The sequence below is a fragment of the Lissotriton helveticus genome, chromosome 1_1 (assembly GCF_964261635.1).
Source record: "Lissotriton helveticus chromosome 1_1, aLisHel1.1, whole genome shotgun sequence".
Lineage (NCBI taxonomy): Eukaryota > Metazoa > Chordata > Amphibia > Caudata > Salamandridae > Lissotriton > Lissotriton helveticus.
The window spans coordinates 368,607,163-368,631,772 of record NC_136057.1 but is presented as its reverse complement, the minus strand read 5'-3'; positions in this window follow the sequence as shown (position 1 = coordinate 368,631,772).

The following is a 24,610-nucleotide window of genomic DNA, read 5'->3' as shown; positions in this document are numbered from 1 at the left end:
GCTCCCTTGAGCCGGTGGGGCTGACGAGCCCGGGTTACGCTCCTACGTGCCACGAGCGGTACCAGACCTGAAGATATTTTTGGCAGCCTACGCAGCACCACTATATACATTCCTACTCCCTGCTGACGAGAGGCAACAACCTCGAAACACGTGTCCATGGATGGCCAACGCGACTGATTTTTTCCTCAAGACCCAGGCAGAGGCGCACTCGCTGATGCTGACTTCAAGGACCACAACGCTCTGGGGCTACACGCTGGTAGGATAAGTAGTGAGCGACCCCTTGGACTTACTTTTACATTCAGGCTCCCTTGAGCCGGTGGGGCTGACGAGCCCGGGTTACGCTCCTACGTGCCACGAGCGGTACCAGACCTGAAGATATTTTTGGCAGCCTACGCAGCACCCCTATATACATTCCTACTCCCTGCTGACGAGAGGCAACAACCTCGAAACACGTGTCCAGGGATGGCCAACGCGACTGATTTTTTCCTCAAGACCCCGGCAGAGGCGCACTCGCTGATGCTGACTTCAAGGACCACAACGCTCTGGGGCTACACGCTGGTCGGATAAGTAGTGAGCGACCCCTTGGACTTACTTTTACATTCAGGCTCCCTTGAGCCGGTGGGGCTGACGAGCCCGGGTTACGCTCCTACGTGCCACGAGCGGTACCAGACCTGAAGATATTTTTGGCAGCCTACGCAGCACCCCTATATACATTCCTACTCCCTGCTGACGAGAGGCAACAACCTCGAAACACGTGTCCAGGGATGGCCAACGCGACTGATTTTTTCCTCAAGACCCAGGCAGAGGCGCACTCGCTGATGCTGACTTCAAGGACCACAACGCTCTGGGGCTACACGCTGGTAGGATAAGTAGTGAGCGACCCCTTGGACTTACTTTTACATTCAGGCTCCCTTGAGCCGGTGGGGCTGACGAGCCCGGGTTACGCTCCTACGTGCCACGAGCGGTACCAGACCTGAAGATATTTTTGGCAGCCTACGCAGCACCCCTATATACATTCCTACTCCCTGCTGACGAGAGGCAACAACCTCGAAACACGTGTCCAGGGATGGCCAACGCGACTGATTTTTTCCTCAAGACGCAGGCAGAGGCGCACTCGCTGATGCTGACTTCAAGGACCACAACGCTCTGGGGCTACACGCTGGTAGGATAAGTAGTGAGCGACCCCTTGGACTTACTTTTACATTCAGGCTCCCTTGAGCCGGTGGGGCTGACGAGCCCGGGTTACGCTCCTACGTGCCACGAGCGGTACCAGACCTGAAGATATTTTTGGCAGCCTACGCAGCACCACTATATACATTCCTACTCCCTGCTGACGAGAGGCAACAACCTCGAAACACGTGTCCAGGGATGGCCAACGCGACTGATTTTTTCCTCAAGACCCAGGCAGAGGCGCACTCGCTGATGCTGACTTCAAGGACCACAACGCTCTGGGGCTACACGCTGGTAGGATAAGTAGTGAGCGACCCCTTGGACTTACTTTTACATTCAGGCTCCCTTGAGCCGGTGGGGCTGACGAGCCCGGGTTACGCTCCTACGTGCCACGAGCGGTACCAGACCTGAAGATATTTTTGGCAGCCTACGCAGCACCCCTATATTCATTCCTACTCCCTGCTGACGAGAGGCAACAACCTCGAAACACGTGTCCAGGGATGGCCAACGCGACTGATTTTTTCCTCAAGACCCAGGCAGAGGCGCACTCGCTGATGCTGACTTCAAGGACCACAACGCTTTGGGGCTACATGCTGGTAGGATAAGTAGTGAGCGACCCCTTGGACTTACTTTTACTTTCAGGCTCACTTGAGCCGGTGGGGCTGACGAGCCCGGGTTACGCTCCTACGTGCCACGAGCGGTACCAGACCTGAAGATATTTTTGGCAGCCTACGCAGCACCCCTATATACATTCCTACTCCCTGCTGACGAGAGGCAACAACCTCGAAACACGTGTCCAGGGATGGCCAACGCGACTGATTTTTTCCTCAAGACCCAGGCAGAGGCGCACTCGCTGATGCTGACTTCAAAGACCACAACGCTCTGGGGCTACACGCTGGTAGGATAAGTAGTGAGCGACCCCTGGGACTTACTTTTACATTCAGGCTCCCATGAGCCGGTGGGGCTGACGAGCCCGGGTTACGCTCCTACGTGCCACGAGCGGTACCAGACCTGAAGATATTTTTGGCAGCCTACGCAGCACCCCTATATACATTCCTACTGCCTGCTGACGAGAGGCAACAACCTCGAAACACGTGTCCAGGGATGGCCAACGCGACTGATTTTTTCCTCAAGACCCAGGCAGAGGCGCACTGGCTGATGCTGACTTCAAGGACCACAACGCTCTGGGGCTACACGCTGGTAGGATAAGTAGTGAGCGACCCCTTGGACTTACTTTTACATTCAGGCTCCCTTGAGCCGGTGGGGCTGACGAGCCCGGGTTACGCTCCTACGTGCCACGAGCGGTACCAGACCTGAAGATATTTTTGGCAGCCTACGCAGCACCCCTATATACATTCCTACTCCCTGCTGACGAGAGGCAACAACCTCGAAACACGTGTCCAGGGATGGCCAACGCGACTGATTTTTTCCTCAAGACCCCGGCAGAGGCGCACTCGCTGATGCTGACTTCAAGGACCACAACGCTCTGGGGCTACACGCTGGTCGGATAAGTAGTGAGCGACCCCTTGGACTTACTTTTACATTCAGGCTCCCTTGAGCCGGTGGGGCTGACGAGCCCGGGTTACGCTCCTACGTGCCACGAGCGGTACCAGACCTGAAGATATTTTTGGCAGCCTACGCAGCACCCCTATATACATTCCTACTCCCTGCTGACGAGAGGCAACAACCTCGAAACACGTGTCCAGGGATGGCCAACGCGACTGATTTTTTCCTCAAGACCCAGGCAGAGGCGCACTCGCTGATGCTGACTTCAAGGACCACAACGCTCTGGGGCTACACGCTGGTAGGATAAGTAGTGAGCGACCCCTTGGACTTACTTTTACATTCAGGCTCCCTTGAGCCGGTGGGGCTGACGAGCCCGGGTTACGCTCCTACGTGCCACGAGCGGTACCAGACCTGAAGATATTTTTGGCAGCCTACGCAGCACCCCTATATACATTCCTACTCCCTGCTGACGAGAGGCAACAACCTCGAAACACGTGTCCAGGGATGGCCAACGCGACTGATTTTTTCCTCAAGACCCAGGCAGAGGCGCACTCGCTGATGCTGACTTCAAGGACCACAACGCTCTGGGGCTACACGCTGGTAGGATAAGTAGTGAGCGACCCCTTGGACTTACTTTTACATTCAGGCTCCCTTGAGCCGGTGGGGCTGACGAGCCCGGGTTACGCTCCTACGTGCCACGAGCGGTACCAGACCTGAAGATATTTTTGGCAGCCTACGCAGCACCACTATATACATTCCTACTCCCTGCTGACGAGAGGCAACAACCTCGAAACACGTGTCCAGGGATGGCCAACGCGACTGATTTTTTCCTCAAGACCCAGGCAGAGGCGCACTCGCTGATGCTGACTTCAAGGACCACAACGCTCTGGGGCTACACGCTGGTAGGATAAGTAGTGAGCGACCCCTTGGACTTACTTTTACATTCAGGCTCCCTTGAGCCGGTGGGGCTGACGAGCCCGGGTTACGCTCCTACGTGCCACGAGCGGTACCAGACCTGAAGATATTTTTGGCAGCCTACGCAGCACCCCTATATTCATTCCTACTCCCTGCTGACGAGAGGCAACAACCTCGAAACACGTGTCCAGGGATGGCCAACGCGACTGATTTTTTCCTCAAGACCCAGGCAGAGGCGCACTCGCTGATGCTGACTTCAAGGACCACAACGCTTTGGGGCTACATGCTGGTAGGATAAGTAGTGAGCGACCCCTTGGACTTACTTTTACTTTCAGGCTCACTTGAGCCGGTGGGGCTGACGAGCCCGGGTTACGCTCCTACGTGCCACGAGCGGTACCAGACCTGAAGATATTTTTGGCAGCCTACGCAGCACCCCTATATACATTCCTACTCCCTGCTGACGAGAGGCAACAACCTCGAAACACGTGTCCAGGGATGGCCAACGCGACTGATTTTTTCCTCAAGACCCAGGCAGAGGCGCACTCGCTGATGCTGACTTCAAAGACCACAACGCTCTGGGGCTACACGCTGGTAGGATAAGTAGTGAGCGACCCCTGGGACTTACTTTTACATTCAGGCTCCCATGAGCCGGTGGGGCTGACGAGCCCGGGTTACGCTCCTACGTGCCACGAGCGGTACCAGACCTGAAGATATTTTTGGCAGCCTACGCAGCACCCCTATATACATTCCTACTGCCTGCTGACGAGAGGCAACAACCTCGAAACACGTGTCCAGGGATGGCCAACGCGACTGATTTTTTCCTCAAGACCCAGGCAGAGGCGCACTCGCTGATGCTGACTTCAAGGACCACAACGCTCTGGGGCTACACGCTGGTAGGATAAGTAGTGAGCGACCCCTTGGACTTACTTTTACATTCAGGCTCCCTTGAGCCGGTGGGGCTGACGAGCCCGGGTTACGCTCCTACGTGCCACGAGCGGTACCAGACCTGAAGATATTTTTGGCAGCCTACGCAGCACCCCTATATACATTCCTACTCCCTGCTGACGAGAGGCAACAACCTCGAAACACGTGTCCAGGGATGGCCAACGCGACTGATTTTTTCCTCAAGACCCCGGCAGAGGCGCACTCGCTGATGCTGACTTCAAGGACCACAACGCTCTGGGGCTACACGCTGGTCGGATAAGTAGTGAGCGACCCCTTGGACTTACTTTTACATTCAGGCTCCCTTGAGCCGGTGGGGCTGACGAGCCCGGGTTACGCTCCTACGTGCCACGAGCGGTACCAGACCTGAAGATATTTTTGGCAGCCTACGCAGCACCCCTATATACATTCCTACTCCCTGCTGACGAGAGGCAACAACCTCGAAACACGTGTCCAGGGATGGCCAACGCGACTGATTTTTTCCTCAAGACCCAGGCAGAGGCGCACTCGCTGATGCTGACTTCAAGGACCACAACGCTCTGGGGCTACACGCTGGTAGGATAAGTAGTGAGCGACCCCTTGGACTTACTTTTACATTCAGGCTCCCTTGAGCCGGTGGGGCTGACGAGCCCGGTTTACGCTCCTACGTGCCACGAGCGGTACCAGACCTGAAGATATTTTTGGCAGCCTACGCAGCACCCCTATATACATTCCTACTCCCTGCTGACGAGAGGCAACAACCTCGAAACACGTGTCCAGGGATGGCCAACGCGACTGATTTTTTCCTCAAGACCCAGGCAGAGGCGCACTCGCTGATGCTGACTTCAAGGACCACAACGCTCTGGGGCTACACGCTGGTAGGATAAGTAGTGAGCGACCCCTTGGACTTACTTTTACATTCAGGCTCCCTTGAGCCGGTGGGGCTGACGAGCCCGGGTTACGCTCCTACGTGCCACGAGCGGTACCAGACCTGAAGATATTTTTGGCAGCCTACGCAGCACCCCTATATACATTCCTACTCCCTGCTGACGAGAGGCAACAACCTCGAAACACGTGTCCAGGGATGGCCAACGCGACTGATTTTTTCCTCAAGACCCAGGCAGAGGCGCACTCGCTGATGCTGACTTCAAGGACCACAACGCTCTGGGGCTACACGCTGGTAGGATAAGTAGTGAGCGACCCCTTGGACTTACTTTTACATTCAGGCTCCCTTGAGCCGGTGGGGCTGACGAGCCCGGGTTACGCTCCTACGTGCCACGAGCGGTACCAGACCTGAAGATATTTTTGGCAGCCTACGCAGCACCCCTATATACATTCCTACTCCCTGCTGACGAGAGGCAACAACCTCGAAACACGTGTCCAGGGATGGCCAACGCGACTGATTTTTTCCTCAAGACCCAGGCAGAGGCGCACTCGCTGATGCTGACTTCAAGGACCACAACGCTCTGGGGCTATACGCTGGTAGGATAAGTAGTGAGCGACCCCTTGGACTTACTTTTACATTCAGGCTCCCTTGAGCCGGTGGGGCTGACGAGCCCGGGTTACGCTCCTACGTGCCACGAGCGGTACCAGACCTGAAGGTATTTTTGGCAGCCTACGCAGCACCCCTATATACATTCCTACTCCCTGCTGACGAGAGGCAACAACCTCGAAACACGTGTCCAGGGATGACCAACGCAACTGATTTTTTCCTCAAGACCCAGGCAGAGGCGCACTCGCTGATGCTGACTTCAAGGACCACAACGCTCTGGGGCTACACGCTGGTAGGATAAGTAGTGAGCGACCCCTTGGACTTACTTTTACATTCAGGCTCCCTTGAGCCGGTGGGGCTGACGAGCCCGGGTTACGCTCCTACGTGCCACGAGCGGTACCAGACCTGAAGATATTTTTGGCAGCCTACGCAGCACCCCTATATACATTCCTACTCCCTGCTCACGAGAGGCAACAACCTCGAAACACGTGTCCAGGGATGGCCAACGCGACTGATTTTTTCCTCAAGACCCAGGCAGAGGCGCACTCGCTGATGCTGACTTCAAGGACCACAACGCTCTGGGGCTATACGCTGGTAGGATAAGTAGTGAGCGACCCCTTGGACTTACTTTTACATTCAGGCTCCCTTGAGCCGGTGGGGCTGACGAGCCCGGGTTACACTCCTACGTGCCACGAGCGGTACCAGACCTGAAGATATTTTTGGCAGCCTACGCAGCACCCCTATATACATTCCTACTCCCTGCTGACGAGAGGCAACAACCTCGAAACACGTGTCCAGGGATGGCCAACGCGACTGATTTTTTTCCTCAAGACCCAGGCAGAGGCGCACTCGCTGATGCTGACTTCAAGGACCACAACGCTCTGGGGCTACACGCTGGTAGGATAAGTAGTGAGCGACCCCTTGGACTTACTTTTACATTCAGGCTCCCTTGAGCCGGTGGGGCTGACGAGCCCGGGTTACGCTCCTACATGCCAAGAGCGGTACCAGACCTGAAGATATTTTTTGCAGCCTACGCAGCACCCCTATATACATTCCTACTCCCTGCTGACGAGAGGCAACAACCTCGAAACACGTGTCCAGGGATGGCCAACGCGACTGATTTTTTCCTCAAGACCCAGGCAGAGGCGCACTCGCTGATGCTGACTTCAAGGACCACAGCGCTCTGGGGCTACACGCTGGTAGGATAAGTAGTGAGCGACCCCTTGGACTTACTTTTACATTCAGGCTCCCTTGAGCCGGTGGGGCTGACGAGCCCGGGTTACAGTCCTACGTGCCACGAGCGGTACCAGACCTGAAGATATTTTTGGCAGCCTACGCAGCACCCCTATATACATTCCTACTCCCTGCTGACGAGAGGCAACAACCTCGAAACACGTGTCCAGGGATGGCCAACGCGACTGATTTTTTCCTCAAGACCCAGGCAGAGGCGCACTCGCTGATGCTGACTTCAAGGACCACAACGCTCTGGGGCTACACGCTGGTAGGATAAGTAGTGAGCGACCCCTTGGACTTACTTTTACATTCAGGCTCCCTTGAGCCGGTGGGGCTGACGAGCCCGGGTTACGCTCCTACGTGCCACGAGCGGTACCAGACCTGAAGATATTTTTGGCAGCCTACGCAGCACCCCTATATACATTCCTACTCCCTGCTGACGAGAGGCAACAAGCTCGAAACACGTGTCCAGGGATGGCCAACGCGACTGATTTTTTCCTCAAGACCCAGGCAGAGGCGCACTCGCTGATGCTGACTTCAAGGACCACAATGCTCTGGGGCTACACGCTGGTAGGATAAGTAGTGAGCGACCCCTTGGACTTAATATTACAACTGGTGGTAGCCTTTATAAAGTCAAGAGAAAAACTTTGTCCCATTCAATTGAGTTATCATATCAGCAATATGCAGACCTGGATGTTGTTCTCTCTTGATTGCCTTGCTGGCCTGACACATGTCAACACAAATGTGTACAGCTCCTTCACTGTCTCTTTTAGGCACTACTACTGTGAGAGAAACAAATGGTGCTGAACCATGGTGCATTCAATGACATTGTGTCTGAGCAACGAATTAAATTCTCTTTCAACTGCTTTTTGCTAGTGAAATGCAATGTGTCTGTGTCTTTCTGGCAACAGGACGAGCATCCTCATTTATACATAATTGTACTTTCATAGTCTTGACCATCCCTAACCCATGAAATAATGAAGGAAATTGACTTACTATTTCATGATGAGCATTCATATTGTAGTTATCAGTCCCATATCAGCAGCGGTGTTGAAACTGCGCAGACAGACCCTTGAAGCCATACCCTGAAGTACATAAATAGGCACTCTGAGGAAAAGTGTTCTTCTGATCGGCATCATTTGTACCGGGACTCCATTGCTTTTTTTCATTGCCATCTGGTGTCAAACACTTCCACATGACCCACCTGGTCATTTCTGCTGATGCCTGAGGAAAATCTAACTAACACGACAACAGCCATCTTGCAGCCTGGATTTCTGCCCAGGAACTGTCGCACACCCAACCCCCCTGTTCTTTGCAGTTCAACTGAAAGCCACGAGACACTCACAACCTGAGTAAATTATTTGTTTTCCAGCTCCTGCTCCCCAGCCTGGTAAACATCCTTGACACCGTGATCAGGTTATCTGGACAATGGTCTGACTGCTGGGCCTTGATCAGGGTGATTAAACAATGACTTGAAAGACTGAGCCTTGATCAAGCCAAGTGAACAATGATTTGTGTACCAAGCCTTGACCAGGTCACCATCTACAAACATCGTCTGGATCTGGTTATCAACTGTAAACACTGCCCTGATTGAACAATGAACTAACAGCCAAAGGACTCGAATGAAAAAGTATAAAAGGCTTGTAAGTTGCGGAGTAAAGCAGCAGTCTCCTATGTATTGTCTCTGACTAGCTTGGGACTCTGTTCCATAGCCCGGGCTATTGAATAAATCTGGGTTCTTCCTGCAGATGAAGGCTCCTGTGTCTCCTTTTACTAAGTATGGAAGGTATGGAAGACTTGGACGGTTCCCCTGCCGCCGAGACCCAGTAAGTGGGTTTAACTGGTTCTTCAAATGGTGCCTGAACAGGAACTCCACGAGCACGAAGGTCAGGCCCGGTGGATGTGAGGGGGTGCACGGAGAGAATCTGACGGAGGTACCCTACCCGAGGGATTCTTGCAATCCGGTAAGCCGAATGACTCGCCCGCTATTCCTCCCCACCCAGTCTGGGCCACTTGACCGTGTTCTCGCTGGAGTCCCCAAGCAAATAATTTCTGGAGCAGGACTCAGCCCTACGTCTGCAGAAGAGAACTACCCCTGTAAGGTATGGGTGGACTGATGACCCACCAAGTCTGTATGATTCTGTTATTGACTTTCGCAAAAGCCAAGCTGTGATTGACTTTTGCCAAAGCCAAGCAAGTGAGGTGAATTTTTAAAAACCCGTTGGTGTCTGTTGTGTATGATTCTGCTGTTATTGACTTTTGTGAAAGCCAAGCAAGCGAGGTGACTTTTAAAAACCCGCTGATGTCTGTTATCTGTTTTTAAGCATGTCAGTCAGTAGTAAGTTCAAGAAATTATGTTGTTGTATGTGTATGCAGGACTCCCAGCTGGAGGCGGCTTGTCCGCTTCCTCCAGAAGGGACCCCTGACCATACGATGTATGTTAAACATGGCCCTTCTGCCATAATGTTTTCCTCATTCTGGGTAAAATATACGAAACAAAGTAATGCGGAATTACAGTGGCCACTTTATGGCTCCTTTAATTCCCAAGTTCTCCCCAACTTAGAGGAACAATTAATGAAAAGAAAAACGCACCGTCTATGTTTGAATCTGTCCGATTTTGGAGGAAAGACATAGAGCAGAGAGCTAGAAAGCAGAAGGCTCAAGAAAGAAAACAGGAACGTATGTCAATGGCCTGACCACGCCAGAGAAAATTTACAAAATCAAATGACAAAGTCAGTAGAAATAGCCGATAGGGAGCATGGGGCCCAGGTACAAAAATGTTATCCAGCTCGTGAGGAGAAAGGCAAGGGCCATATGGAAGGGGGAGAAGAAGGTGATTCCCTGCTTGATACCATGCTAGAAAGTCTTCCTACATATGCCCCAATGTACCCTGCCCTGACGCCTCACACCCCGCATGTCCCCCGCAACAGCCCACTCCTGCCCCCACTGCCCCTCTTACTGTTCTCCCTGTCACACCATACCTCCCGACTTTTCCTATGACACAGATCACGCCCGCTAACCCTGTCCTTGCTGCGGGAATGACAACAAGTCTGCATCCACCCAACCCCTGCGGTTTTACCCCTACATGCCCTTTTCCTATGTCCCCGTGGTCTACAGTTAAGCAGGACTTATTTAAATTGTTGAATTCCCCCCCCCCCGACTGGCCTCCTTGCCCTCTGCAGTTAGCTTTTCGTCCCGTCGAGAAAATGATCTATGGAGGCAACAGTGTGAATGTTGGATAAATAACGGGACTATTTATGCCTTTAATGAAATATGGTCCACCTTTTCCCAGTGGACGATTATGGAACAAACCACCTGGGCTGAATACATGTGTACCCTGGTCATGCAAAGATTTGAGAATGCGCTTATGTAGATACCCACCAGATTAATGGACCTTAGGTCGCAAATAAAAAGAGGCGATGTTCAGGGAGAGGGGATGTTTGGCGCTATGTCTGCTTTAATGGCTTACCGTGATATGACAACTTTTTCCAACACCCCTCTAGAAACAGCTATGCCAATGAGAGAAGCGGCCCCTGTCTTTGTTAACGCACTTACCGATGCCCAAAATAGTGGCTATGGGGAAGTTGAAGCACACTGGCGCAGGCTTTGGGTTCATGTTCCTTGGAAAAGGTCAGAAGTAATGCAGTTAAAAGGACAATTACCAGATCCCCGGAAGAATCCGGCTGCCTTTTACAGAGAATTAGGTCCGATTATATCTGCAGGTACTCTTGTTCTTGAGGATATAGATTTACTTTTTGGTGCAGTTGCCCCCACTGAAATTTGGGACAAAATTCGACATACTGACAATGAAGTAGCGTTGGGAGGTAAATGGGCTGACCTAGAGGCTATGGAAGAAGCAAGGGTAGGAGGGACTAAACCAGAAGCTGCCATCCTGACTTTGCCCAGTAAAATAATGATGTTTATGAAAACACTTTTGCCGGAAACTGTCATTAACTGGGATAAAATAAACGCCTGTAGGCAGCAAAAAGATGAGAATGTGGCTGACTTCCTCACCCGTTTTGAGACAGAATACAAGAGACATAGTGGTTTGGATCCCCGTATCCCAGGTTCTGGCCCAGTGTTTGTCGATAAGTTTGTAAGCAACTTGCTTCCTGAGATTACCACCAGGCTTAAGAAAGTTGAAAGTACGTGGTCTGCCCAAACTATGACTGGTATCTTGGCTATGGCACAATATCACGAAAATAGGGAAAACGAAGATAGAGACAAGGAAAGTAAGAAGGTTAGGGATCTTAAGACTAAGGCACTTCTGCAGCAGGCTTACCCTCCCTGAGGTCCCGATACCCGCGGGAATTTCAGACCTCAAACCCAACTCCCTCCGAGGGCTCGCCAGTCTACCCCTTCTAGCCCTCAATGTACGGGAGCCCTCCAAACAGATAAGTTTGCTTATTGTAAGGGGCACGGCCATTGGATAGATGAGTGTCCAGTGTTAGCTGAAAACATACGAACAGGGAAGACTCGGCCTCGCGCTCCCAGGGAGAGGAGACCGACTAGGGACCATGGCCCACCCCATCCAGAGGATAAAGAACGTAGGCCCAGGGATGATGCTCCCATCCGGCAGCGCCCGGCCAATAGATTTGATGGGTACGAAGCAACACGCACTTATTGCAACGATGATTATGATGACGTTGATGAGACAGGGTGCTACCAAGCATAGGACAGCCAGGAAAGGGGTATTACCAGAGTGCAAATTCCAGTGGATCACAGGGGCCCTTATGTTCAAATGTCAGTTGTGGGGAACAATCAGAATTTCCTTTTGGATACTGGGGCCACCAGGTCTTCTATTGCACGTCTGTCAGTTCCCGAGGCACCCCTTTCTGGCAATATGAATATCTCCTTGGGTTTTGCAGGAACACCTGTGACGAGCCCTGTCTCTGAACCCCTTCCTCTCGATATTGGCCCTGCACATGTTGACGCTCCCTTGGTCCTTACTACAGGTTGCAGTGAAAACTTGTTAGGCATGGATTTACTGAAAGCTCTGTATGCGACCATATCATGTAGTCTCCAAGGTGTATCTCTAACAATTTCTCCCACCACAGCCTCCTATATGTACCTGTCCGGTCCCCTCCCACCAGAATTGCAGTCTTTACCTTCCTCCCTCTGGGCATCATCAGACACTGATGTAGGGTGTCTCAACATATCCCCTCATGTGGTACGCATCCAGCCAGGTGCACTTCTCCCCCGCCTCCGGCAGTATCTACTGCCCGCGGAAGGAGAAATGGCCCTTTTAACAATAATATCTGAATTAATGGACAAGGGCGTAGTGGAGGAAACATGTGGCAATATCTGTAACAGTACCATTATTCCCGTTCTTAAAAAGACAAATGGAGATGCTCTCTCCCCTAAAATATACAGATTTGTGATTGACCTGAGAGCCCTTAACAAAATAACAATATCCTGTTGTCCCCAACATTACAGCCCTATTAATGATCGTCCCTTCTGACGCCACGCACTTTTCTGTCATAGACCTGAAGAATGCTTTTTTTCAGCATTCCTATACATCCTGACAGCAGACATTTTTTGGTTTCTCCCTTGGTGGGCGGAGCTTTAGATTCTGCAGCGCCCCTCAAGGTTTCACCGAGAGCCCCAGTATCTATAGTCAAGCCCTAAAAAGTCAACTAGATTCCTTGGAACTCCCTGATAATTCCACACTATTACAATATGTAGATGACCTCCTCATTGCTGCAAATTCTGCCCCAGCATGTAAAGAAGCTACTCTCTGTTTGTTACGCCACCTTGCCCTCCATAATCACAAAGTCTCTTTGAAAAAGCTTCAGTTTTGTCAAGAGAAGGTGACCTATTTAAGTAATCTCCTCTCGAAGGAGGAAAGACAGCTCACCGCTGATCGTGTAGCCATTATCAATGCTATGACGGCCCCACGAACACAAAAGCAGGTTCGAGCCTTCATAGGCATAAGCTCATACTGTAGACAGTGGATTTCCAATTTTTTGGCCATGGTCAAAAATCTTCTTGCCCTCACCACTAAAGACATATCAGACAGCTCCTTTCCTTGGACTAGAGAGCATGCGCAGGCCTTCCAATATTTAAAAAAGGCTCTGTGTACTGCTCCAGTCCTCTGTACTCCTGATTATAACAAACTATTTTTTCTTTTTGTACATGAGACAGACGGCTGTGCATGCGCTGTCTTGACCCAGATGTTCGGAGGTCACCATCGGCCATGTGCATATTTTTCAGCCACTTTAGGTCCTGTTGCAAGGGCTCTCCCAGGATGCCTACGGGCGACCGCTGCGGCCGCCCTCAGGGTCCGTCAGAGTGCGGGGAACGTTATGAACTCCCCTCTGACTCTGACGGTCCCACACTCTGTAGATACCCTCCTTAATAACACCAAGACACAGTACCTCACTAACGCACGACTCACAGGACATGAACTGACACTCTTTGCAAGCCACATTAACATCAAAAGATGCACTGTACTAAATCCCGCCACATTACACCCACTGGATACTCAGGATGCACGTTTAGACCCACATGACTGCATATTAAGGACAGAGGAAGAGACGAAGGGACTGGTTGACTTACAGGATACCCCGATAGCAGAACCAGAAGGTACACTGTATGTGGACGGATCATGTCTCAGAGGGTCAGATGGTAACTCCTCAGCCGCCTACGCCCTCACGACATTAGGGCGAGTAGTAGAAACTGCTCAGATTCCACAGTGCTCGGCTCAAGCAGCAGAATTAGTGGCCCTCACTAGAGCTTGTGAGTTAAGGAAAGGGATGACGGTAAATATTTATACTGACAGCCAATATTCCTTCAGGGTGGCCCACAACTTCGAGAGGTTATGGAAAGAAAGGAATTTCCTTACTTCCCATGGGACCAAGATTCAACATGGCCCCCTAATTCACCGATTGTTAGACTCCCTGACACTCCCCAGAAAGGTGGCCATTATAAAATGTAAAGCCCATAAGAAATTGACAGATGATGTTGGGAAAGGTAATGCCCTGGCTGACCAGACGGCCAGACAAACAGCTCTTAGGAAAAGGTCAGGAATGTATGTAGGAGGTCCGGCTAGGTGGGTGGCAGACGAGGGCATGGTTGAAAACACAGTACAGAGTGTGATTGATATTCAGTCCCATACTACTCCTGAGGAACTAAGGGTGTGGAAGGAGCAATTAGCAAAGGGGGGAATTGATGGTTACCGGGTCCGTACGACTATGAATGTTACCTGACAGTCACGTGCTACCAGTAGTTACGATGGCCCATGGTCCTGCTCACATCAGTGCAAAAGGGATATGTAAACTCTTGTAACCTACATGGTACAACTCTAAGATACCAGCATATTCTGACATGCTGGTTAGAACATGCATGATTTCCCTAATGTATAACCCAGGAAAAGGCACAGTTACTCCTAAGGGAGGATTCTCTCCTCCTACCTTCCCTTTTGAAGTCCTCCAAATGGATTACATCCAGATGGACAGATGTAACAATTTGAAATATGCCCTGGTAGTGGTCTGTACCTTCAGCCGGTGGATGGAGGCCTACCCCGTCAAAGACTGCACCGCTATCACCACCGCCAAAGTGCTATTAAAGGAGTACCTCCCACGATTCGGTTTGCCCCGCTTGCTCTGGAGTGACAACGGGACACACTTTACGGCTCAAATTATGGAATATGTCTGCACAGGATTGGGTATAAAACTAAAATTTCATGCAGCTAACCACCCACAGTCAGCAGGACTAGTGGAGGTGTACAATGGCATCCTAAAAACAAAAATGGCCAAAATAGTAGCCGAGACAGGTGTCACTTGGGATGATGCTCTGCCCTTAGCCCTACTGTCCACAAGAACAACGGCCCACACCAGATTAGGGCTATCTCCCCATGAAATTGTGTTCGGGAGGCCTGCCAATGTATGGGGTGTCCCGCGGCCTAAGAAACTGTCTGACGTTCAATACCCTGTATTAACTGATTATCTGTACAGCCTAACTAATACCTTTTGTACTCTTTATCACCAGGTGCATGAGGCGATACCTGACAAAAGCGAGGGCCCAGGACACGTTATCCAACCTGGTGACTGGGCTCTGATCCGGAATTTTCAACGGACTAAGAGCCTCGAGCCCCGATGGACACAACCCCGTCAGGTGTTACTAGCCACACACACCGCCGTGAAAGTAGAAGGTCGGAAGAATTGGGTGCATTCATCGCACTGCAGACGTGTGCCTCAGCCCCTCCCCTATGATCAGTGGGTGAGGGAAGGACTAGGAGACTCAGAAACAGAAACAGTCCCGACGTTTGTCCCATTCAGCGATGCCAGACTGCATTCTACATCTACGGAAGCAGAGAGTGACAGCATACTGAAAGGAAAAGTGGAACCTTCCCTTAACTCTGCTCAACACCAATAACAATTGTTTCCCGACCATACTGTTCCTACTTCCGACCGGTATAACTTGCGCCCCTGAGGGAAGGCTTGCCCTTGACTTCGCCAAGTACCTATAGGCTGTAAGGCTATGATCTTCCCCGGCTGAGAGTGGTGCTGATGTGTCAGACTAAGATAAGCCATAAGGGCCATTGGCACCTGCGCCCAGTGAAGCAACCACCAATCACAGACAGCCACTAGAGGTCCCTGGCTTAGCACAATGGTCGCCGTCCAAAATAACCGAATCCAGAAACAAGATGTCAGCCTCCGACATAGTAAATGCTTCATGGTCACCGTGGTGACGCTGTTTGTCTCCCTCATCCTGTCTATCCTTGGTTGTCTGTTACTAATCTACCATCCTGTTACCTCACCAACTCCTACCCTGACTGCTGCAGAACACCAGTATTACATGTTACCAGCCCACGAGTTACCCCGCCGTGCAGAATTCTTCAACAACACCTTCATCCAAATGTTGCATCATCACCAGCTGATCATGAACAATTCCAACTGCTGGGTGTGTGGACTGATGCCGCATTCCATGATACACCCTGTCCCATTCTTTCCCTACCCCTTTTCCATCTCTGGGTCTTGTCTTGCATGATGGATGTTGATGCAGGAGGCCTACACTGTCAATGGTACTGCCAATTCTGCCCTTGGAACATTTCGACATGACTTCTGGCGGAACAGATCCGGCCATGCCAATGCTCCTTTTTGCCCGACCAGCTTATCCACATCGCTGCTACCACCAGATGAACTCAGTGAGATGGTAGTATTCAACTCAACCACTCGACGAACATTTTCTAGATTCCGCACAAGAAAGATACTGCCTGATGAACGAGACACTGTGAATGTCATTAATGTGCAAGGCCGTGTCTGCATTCATTTAGGCCTAGGGACTCAGAAAGTTGGTACCAGTACGTGCGATATCACAAAAGCTTTAAACTCCACATCTCCTCCGAAGCTGGTGGCATCCCCCAACACCTATTTCATCTGTGGCACTGCCACCTATACTTGGCTCCCCCGTAACTGGTCTGGTACCTGCTACCTGGCCTTCTTCCTTCCACCAACGTATTCTACCCATGGAGGTTACCACCTGTCAATGAAGGGTGCTCTGCGCCGCTCACGTAGGGGCGTCATATCAGCCGAGGATACAGCAGGCCAGGAAACCGGAGACTTCTTCAAAGGTTTCCTTCCTTTCTGGGGCCCCATGGCCAACAGTCGGGCTGTACGAGGACTGACCAGGGTCCTTGAAGCCACCATCACAATAACAGCTGGTGCCCTCTCCAACATCACTGCAGAGCTGCAGGCGGACTGCCTCATAACGCTTCAGAACAGAATGGTCTTAGATATCATCCTTGCCGATCGTGGTGGTGTGTGTAAATTGATCGGCTCCAGCTGCTGCGTGTACATCCCAGACAACGCACCTACAGTGTACGATGCCATCCAACGTCTGTATCGCCTTTCTTCCAAAATTCATCTGGGCGAAGGCAACTGGTCCCTCACAGGCTGGATCTGGGGCCTCCTTTCCCAGTGGGGGTGGAAGATCCTCATCTTCCTTGCCTTGGGAGTAATTGTCCTGGTCTCCTGCTGTTTGTGCTTTCAGTGTCTGCCAGTGCTCTATACAATGTGTGTCCAGACCATGAAGCCTCCACCCTCAAACATTCACACCAATATGATGATGATGCTCCAACAAGAAACCGATGGCCTTATGAACATTGGCATTTCTTAAAGTATTTGCCACTCAATGGCAAAAGGAGGGTCTGAGAAAAAGTGTTCTTCTGATCGGTATCATTTGTACCGGGACTCAAACACTTCCACACGACCCACCTGGTCATTTCTGCTGATGCCTGAGGAAAATCTAACTAACATGACAACAGCCATCTTGCAGCCTGCATTTCTGCCCAGGAACTGTCACACACCCAACCCCCCTGTTCTTTGCAGTTCAACTGAAAGCCACACTCACACCCTGAGTAAATGATTTGTTTTCCATCTCCTGCTCTCAGCCTGGTAAACATCCTTGACACCGTGATGAGGTTATCTGGACAATGGTCTGACTGCTGGGCCTTGATCAGGGTGATTAAACAATGACTGAAAGACTGAGCCTTGATCAAGCCAAGTGAATAATGATTTGTGTACCAAGCCTTGACCAGGTCACCATCTACAAACGTCGTCTGGATCTGGTTATCAACGGCAAACACTGCCCTGATTGAACAATGAACTAACAGCCAAAGGACTAGAATGAAAAAGTATAAAAGGCTTGTAAGCTGCGGAGTAAAGCAGCAGCCTCCTCTGTCTTGTCTCTGACTAGCTTGGGACTCTGTTCCATAGCCTGGGCTATTGAATAAATCTGGGTTCCTCTTGCAGACGAAGGCTCCTGTGTCTCTTTTTACCAAGTATGGAAGGTATGGAAGACTTGGGCGGTTCACCGCCACCGAGACCCAGTAAGTGGGTTTAACCGGTTCTTTAACTTGTACCACTGTTTATTTGTGTTTCATCGTAGCTACAAATGAACCTTGACTTTTTCACGGTGTTGTTGCAGCCCATGTATAAACTTTAATTTTCAAATGTGTAAGTTGTGGTAAGGGAGACAATTCACAATATTTCTCGTCTGGCATGATGTTTATTGATGCACCATTTCAATAATGAAAGATATCGAACACCAATTTATCTTCAGGGAGATGTATGATGGAACCCTGCATGCATTTCCCATGCATGCCTGTACTCTGCAGTCACAACCCCGACTGTGACATTACCGCATGTTCCTTTACCACGCAAGTCGTTACAATGTCTTGCTTGGGGGTGGTGCTGGACTTTGGAATATTATAAATTACTATTCCAACTTTAGTCAGTGTATCAGTAGGGAAGGAGCTGGACTTCAAATCCAACACCAGTCCAATAACACGTTCCCTAAAGCAACGACTTGCGTGGTAAAGGAATGCATGGTAACGTCGCAGTCGGATTAGTGACTGTGTTCAAAGGCATGTCATGGTTCTGCCTGCAGGGTAAAGTACGTTTCTCTCTTCAGGGTATTCTTCGGACAATGTTTGTATGTCTTTGGTGCTTTTTCATGTCTACCTTTCTTTTGTCAGTGTTTTTTTTCTCACATTCTACTAGTCTCACATGGGCATGCCTCTCTGAAGAAAACATCAACAATGCACAATTAACATTGCCATTTTCATTTGAAAACGACACTGAGGAACTCTTTGACGAAGATTTTGATACCTATAAAGTTTGTTTGGTGTCGATTTGCCTAAGTTGATGTGACCACTTGGCCTTGCGGGAGCACGTTGAGTGTCGTTGATGCAGTGCTCGGTTGTCTTCACGTTGTTAATATGGATATCGATTTGTTTATTGATAAAAATTAACTATCATCCTTATTAATAGAATCACCCATGCCGAACTCCACATCTACCTCGACATGCAAGTATGTAGTCAGGCAGGCCCTGCGACCTAGGCCCTGGATAACTAATTGATGGGTTGCAGTTGGGAGGATGCATAGCTGGCAGGCAAACATACAGGAAGGAAACTCTTGATCAGTCCCACAGATAGGAGCAGCTACATTACAATGGTCAGGAGAGATTGCCCCAATAAAACACATATGGCCAGAGAGGGTACGCGCGCTTCTGAAAACACCATAAAGTCAGGTGGCACATGAGTAAGGATCACATAGCTAATTAGGACCTAGCACACTCTGGGCCCGATTCACAGAACTAACTTAAGACAAAATCATAAAATTACTACCATTTTGGTATTCACAGAAGGCACTTACTCATTTTGGTATTCACAGAAGGCACTTACTCATTAATGAGTAAGTGCCTTCTGTGAATACCAAAATGAGTAAGTTACTCATTTTGGTAGGTATTGGGACCTCGTACCCGACTGCCTTGCATGCAAATTCCCCTGAGAGGTGAAAGTGCTCGGCGTGCACCGGCCCTATTGAATCCTTAAAAGTCCCAAGAAGATCAAGGAGAGGGTAAGCTACCCATTCCCTGGAAAACACTGGGATCGCAAGGGTAGGGAAACAGGCCACAGGTCGGCACTTAAGGCAGTGCAAAGTGGTAGTCCCTCCTGCAGCCCAGCAATCAGCAGGCAGCAGGCCAACCCAGCAAAGCAAGTAGTCCAAATGGCGTTCCTTACTGGCAGCATAACAGCTCCTTGTGGCAATAGAGCCAGCCTTGTCTGTAGAGCCAGCAGCGTCTGGTTACAAGTCCACGCAGTGTCTAAAATCATAGGGTTAGAGCCCCCATATATATTCAAAATGTCTTTGATGTGGAGGTAACATCAAAAGAAATGTTAGAAGGGCACAACACCCCCATTCAGTCCAAGCATTGATATGTGCTGGACTACATAGCTCTTTCTTACATAACGTTTGGTACCAACACATGACCTCAGTCGGGTCCCAAGCATCAGCCAGGTCATACTATGTCTGTTTGCTGATCCCACATGTGGAAGGCGCAGATAGTCTTCAACTGACACAAGAGGTAGCCCCAGAAAAAGCGAATTGCCTTTTTCTCCTTTACTTATGTAGGATAAGGGCCTAGATCCAGACCAACAAGATAGAACCTCACAGGGTGGCTGTAAACCTGTATTTCACAAACAAAGAGGACCAGAGGAATTTTAAAGACCAACAGGGGCCGAATCCCCACTATATAATTCAATAACGCAATAGAAGGCCACTGGGTCTAGTACAAAAATAAAGTGTGGGGGTATCGCTTTCTTAGGATGATTCCCCTCACCCACCCAAAGGTGGTATGCTTCATCACAGGGTATTTCCTCGCACTATGAACCTAGTCGTAGTGCAGGCAATAACTCCCTCGCTGAGAGGGAGGAGCTCAGGGATGTTTTAATAGAGATAGTGAGGTAGACTAAACCTCTAGATGAGCGGGGTCTGGGGAGGGGATAAGTGAGCAAGTGAAGTGTAGTTTAAACTAGCACAATATTAACAAGCATTAGAAATGCAATCGGGCTCGGATTTATTTGATATTGAGCTAATGGAATTGTAAATGGCAATGTCTTTTCGCCATGTGTGATGGAGTGTGTGCATGTGGTGTGTAGTGGTATTATGTGAGTTGGATTGTAATTTTACCAATGGTGTCATGCTGTGCTTTAGATGAATATGTTTAAAAGTAAAGTGTACCATACTGCGATTGCTACAAAAGTTAATTGTGGATGCGTTAACAATTGATGCGTGCACTGATGGCTGGTGGTGTGTGTGTTCTGGTGGAAAAGTGCACTGGCGCCTGGAGGTGTGTGTGCCTAGTGGAAGGGTGCACTAACGGCTGGTGGATGTGTACTTAGTAAAACAGTGCACAGATGGCTGATGGTGTGTGTGTTTGGTGAAAGAGTGCACTGACGGTTGCTGGTGAGTGCGCCTTGTAAAAGAATGCACTGACGGCTGCCTGGTGTTGTACGCCTGATGGTGTCTGTGCTTGGTGAAAAAGTGCATTGATGGCTGGTGGTGTTTGCCCCTGGTGAAAGGGTGCACTGATGGCTGGTGTTATGTTGTTGTGTGTGTGTTTGTGTGTGTGTTTCTGTTTGTAGTGGTGAGTCTGTGGGGGTGAGTCTGTGGGGGTGAGTCTGTGGGAGTGAGTCTGTGGGGGTGAGTCTGTGTATTGAGTGTGTTGTGGTGAGTGGTGATGAGTGTGTGGTGGTGAGAGAGTGGTGTGTGTGTGGTGTGTGTGTGTTATGTGTGTGTCGTGTATGATTGTGTGGCTGCTCTGTGTCTTCATCCTTCTTGGGTCTGCAAGCAGCCAATGCCTACCACTGAAGCCTGATCTGTGCTGATCTAATCTGCAGGGCTGCTCTGTGTCTTCATCCTTCTTGGGTCTGCAAGCAGCCGCTGCCTACCACTGAAGCCTAGTTCCCTTCACAACAGCACGGCAGACACGCACATGCCGCACTGCCGATCTGTGCTGATCTAATGTGCAGGGCTGCTCTGTGTCTTCATCCTTCTTGGGTCTGCAAGCAGCCGCTGCCTGGCACTGAAGCCTGATCTGTGCTGATCTAATCTGCAGGGCTGCTCTGTGTCTTCATCCTTCTTGGGTCTGCAAGCAGACGCTGCCTGGCACTGAAGCCTGATCTGTGCTGATCTAATCTGCAGGGCTGCTCTGTGTCTTTATCCTTCTTGGGTCTGCAAGCAGCCGCTGCCTGGCACTGAAGCCTGATCTGTGCTGATCTAATCTGCAGGGCTGCTCTGTATCTTCATCCTTCTTGGGTCTGCAAGCAGCCGCTGCCTGTCACTGAAGCCTGATCTGTGCTGATCTAATCTGCAGGGCTGCTCTGTGTCTTCATCCTTCTTGGGTCTGCAAGCAGCCGCTGCCTGGCACTGAAGCCTGATCTGTGCTGATCTAATCTACAGGGCTGCTCTGTGTCTTCATCCTTCTTGGGTCTGCAAGCAGCCGCTGCCTACCACTGAAGCCTGATCTGTGCTGATCTAATCTGCAGGGCTGCTCTGTGTCTTCATCCTTCTTGGGTCTGCAAGCAGCCGCTGCCTGGCACTGAAGCCTGATCTGTGCTGATCTAATCTGCATGGCTGCTCTGTGTCTTCATCCTTCTTGGGTCTGCAAGCAGCCAATGCCTACCACTGAAGCCTGATCTGTGCTGATCTAATCTGCAGGGCTGCTCTGTGTCTTCATCCTTCTTGGGTCTGCAAGCAGCCGCTGCCTACCACTGAAGCCTAGTTCCCTTCACAACAGCACGGCAGACACGCACATGCCGCACTGCCGATCTGTGCTGATCTAATGTGCAGGGCTGCTCTGTATCTTCATCCCTCTTGGGTCTGCAAGCAGACGCTGCCTGGCACTGAAGCCTGATCTGTGCTGATCTAATCTGCAGGGCTGCTCTGTGTCTTCATCCTTCTTGGGTCTGCAAGCAGCCGCTGCCTGGCACTGAAGCCTGATCTGTGCTGATCTAATCTGCAGGGCTGCTCTGTGTCTTCATCCTTCTTGGGTCTGCAAGCAGCCGCTGCCTGGCACTAAAGCCTGATCTGTGCTGATCTAATCTGCAGGGCTGCTCTGTATCTTCATCCTTCTTGGGACTGCAAGCAGCCGCTGCCTGGCACTGAAGCCTGTTCTGTGCTGATCTAATCTGCAGGGCTGCTCTGTGTCTTCATCCTTCTTGGGTCTGCAAGCAGCCGCTGCCTGGCACTGAAGCCTGATCTGTGCTGATCTAATCTGCAGGGCTGCTCTGTGTCTTCATCCTTCTTGGGTCTGCAAGCAGCCGCTGCCTACCACTGAAGCCTGATCTGTGCTGATCTAATCTGCAGGGCTGCTCTGTATCTTCATCCTTCTTGGGTCTGCAAGCAGCCGCTGCCTGGCACTGAAGCCTGATCTGTGCTGATCTAATCTGCAGGGCTGCTCTGTGTCTTCATCCTTCTTGGGTCTGCAAGCAGACGCTGCCTGGCACTGAAGCCTGATCTGTGCTGATCTAATCTGCAGGGCTGCTCTGTGTCTTCATCCTTCTTGGGTCTGCAAGCAGCCGCTGCCTGGCACTGAAGCCTGATCTGTGCTGATCTAATCTGCAGGGCTGCTCTGTGTCTTCATCCTTCTTGGGTCTGCAAGCAGCCGCTGCCTACCACTGAAGCCTGATCTGTGCTGATCTAATCTGCAGGGCTGCTCTGTGTCTTCATCCTTCTTGGGTCTGCAAGCAGCCGCTGCCTGGCACTGAAGCCTGATCTGTGCTGATCTAATCTGCATGGCTGCTCTGTGTCTTCATCCTTCTTGGGTCTGCCAGCAGCCAATGCCTACCACTGAAGCCTGATCTGTGCTGATCTAATCTGCAGGGCTGCTCTGTGTCTTCATCCTTCTTGGGTCTGCAAGCAGCCGCTGCCTACCACTGAAGCCTAGTTCCCTTCACAACAGCACGGCAGACACGCACATGCCGCACTGCCGATCTGTGATGATCTAATGTGCAGGGCTGCTCTGTATCTTCATCCTTTTTGGGTCTGCAAGCAGCCGCTGCCTGGCACTGAAGCCTGATCTGTGCTGATCTAATCTGCAGGGCTGCTCTGTGTCTTCATCCTTCTTGGGTGTGCAAGCAGCCGCTGCCTGGCACTGAAGCCTGATCTGTGCTGATCTAATCTGCAGGGCTGCTCTGTGTCTTCATCCTTCTTGGGTCTGCAAGCAGCCGCTGCCTGGCACTGAAGCCTGATCTGTGCTGATCTAATCTGCAGGGCTGCTCTGTGTCTTCATCCTTCTTGGGTCTGCAAGCAGCCGCTGCCTGGCACTGAAGCCTGATCTGTGCTGATCTAATCCGCAGGGCTGCTCTGTGTCTTCATCCTTTTTGGGTCTGCAAGCAGCCGCTGCCTGGCACTGAAGCCTGATCTGTGCTGATCTAATCTGCAGGGCTGCTCTGTGTCTTCATCCTTCTTGTTTCTGCAAGCAGACGCTGCCTGGAACTGAAGCCTGATCTGTGCTGATCTAACCTGCAGGGCTGCTCTGTCTTCATCCTTCTTGGGTCTGCAAGCAGCCGCTGCCTGGCACTGAAGCCTGATCTGTGCTGATCTAATCTGCAGGGCTGCTCTGTGTCTTCATCCTTCTTGGGTCTGCAAGCAGCCGCTGCCTGGCACTGAAGCCTGATCTGTGCTGATCTAATCTGCAGGGCTGCTCTGTGTCTTCATCCTTCTTGGGTCTGCAAGCAGACGCTGCCTGGCACTGAAGCCTGATCTGTGCTGATCTAATCTGCAGGGCTGCTCTGTGTCTTCATCCTTCTTGGGTCTGCAAGCAGCCGCTGCCTGGCACTGAAGCCTGATCTGTGCTGATCTAATCTGCAGGGCTGCTCTGTGTCTTCATCCTTCTTGGGTCTGCAAGCAGCCGCTGCCTGGCACTGAAGCCTGATCTGTGCTGATCTAATCTGCAGGGCTGCTCTGTGTCTTCATCCTTCTTGGGTCTGCAAGCAGCCGCTGCCTACCACTGAAGCCTGATCTGTGCTGATCTAATCTGCATGGCTGCTCTGTGTCTTCATCCTTCTTGGGTCTGCAAGCAGA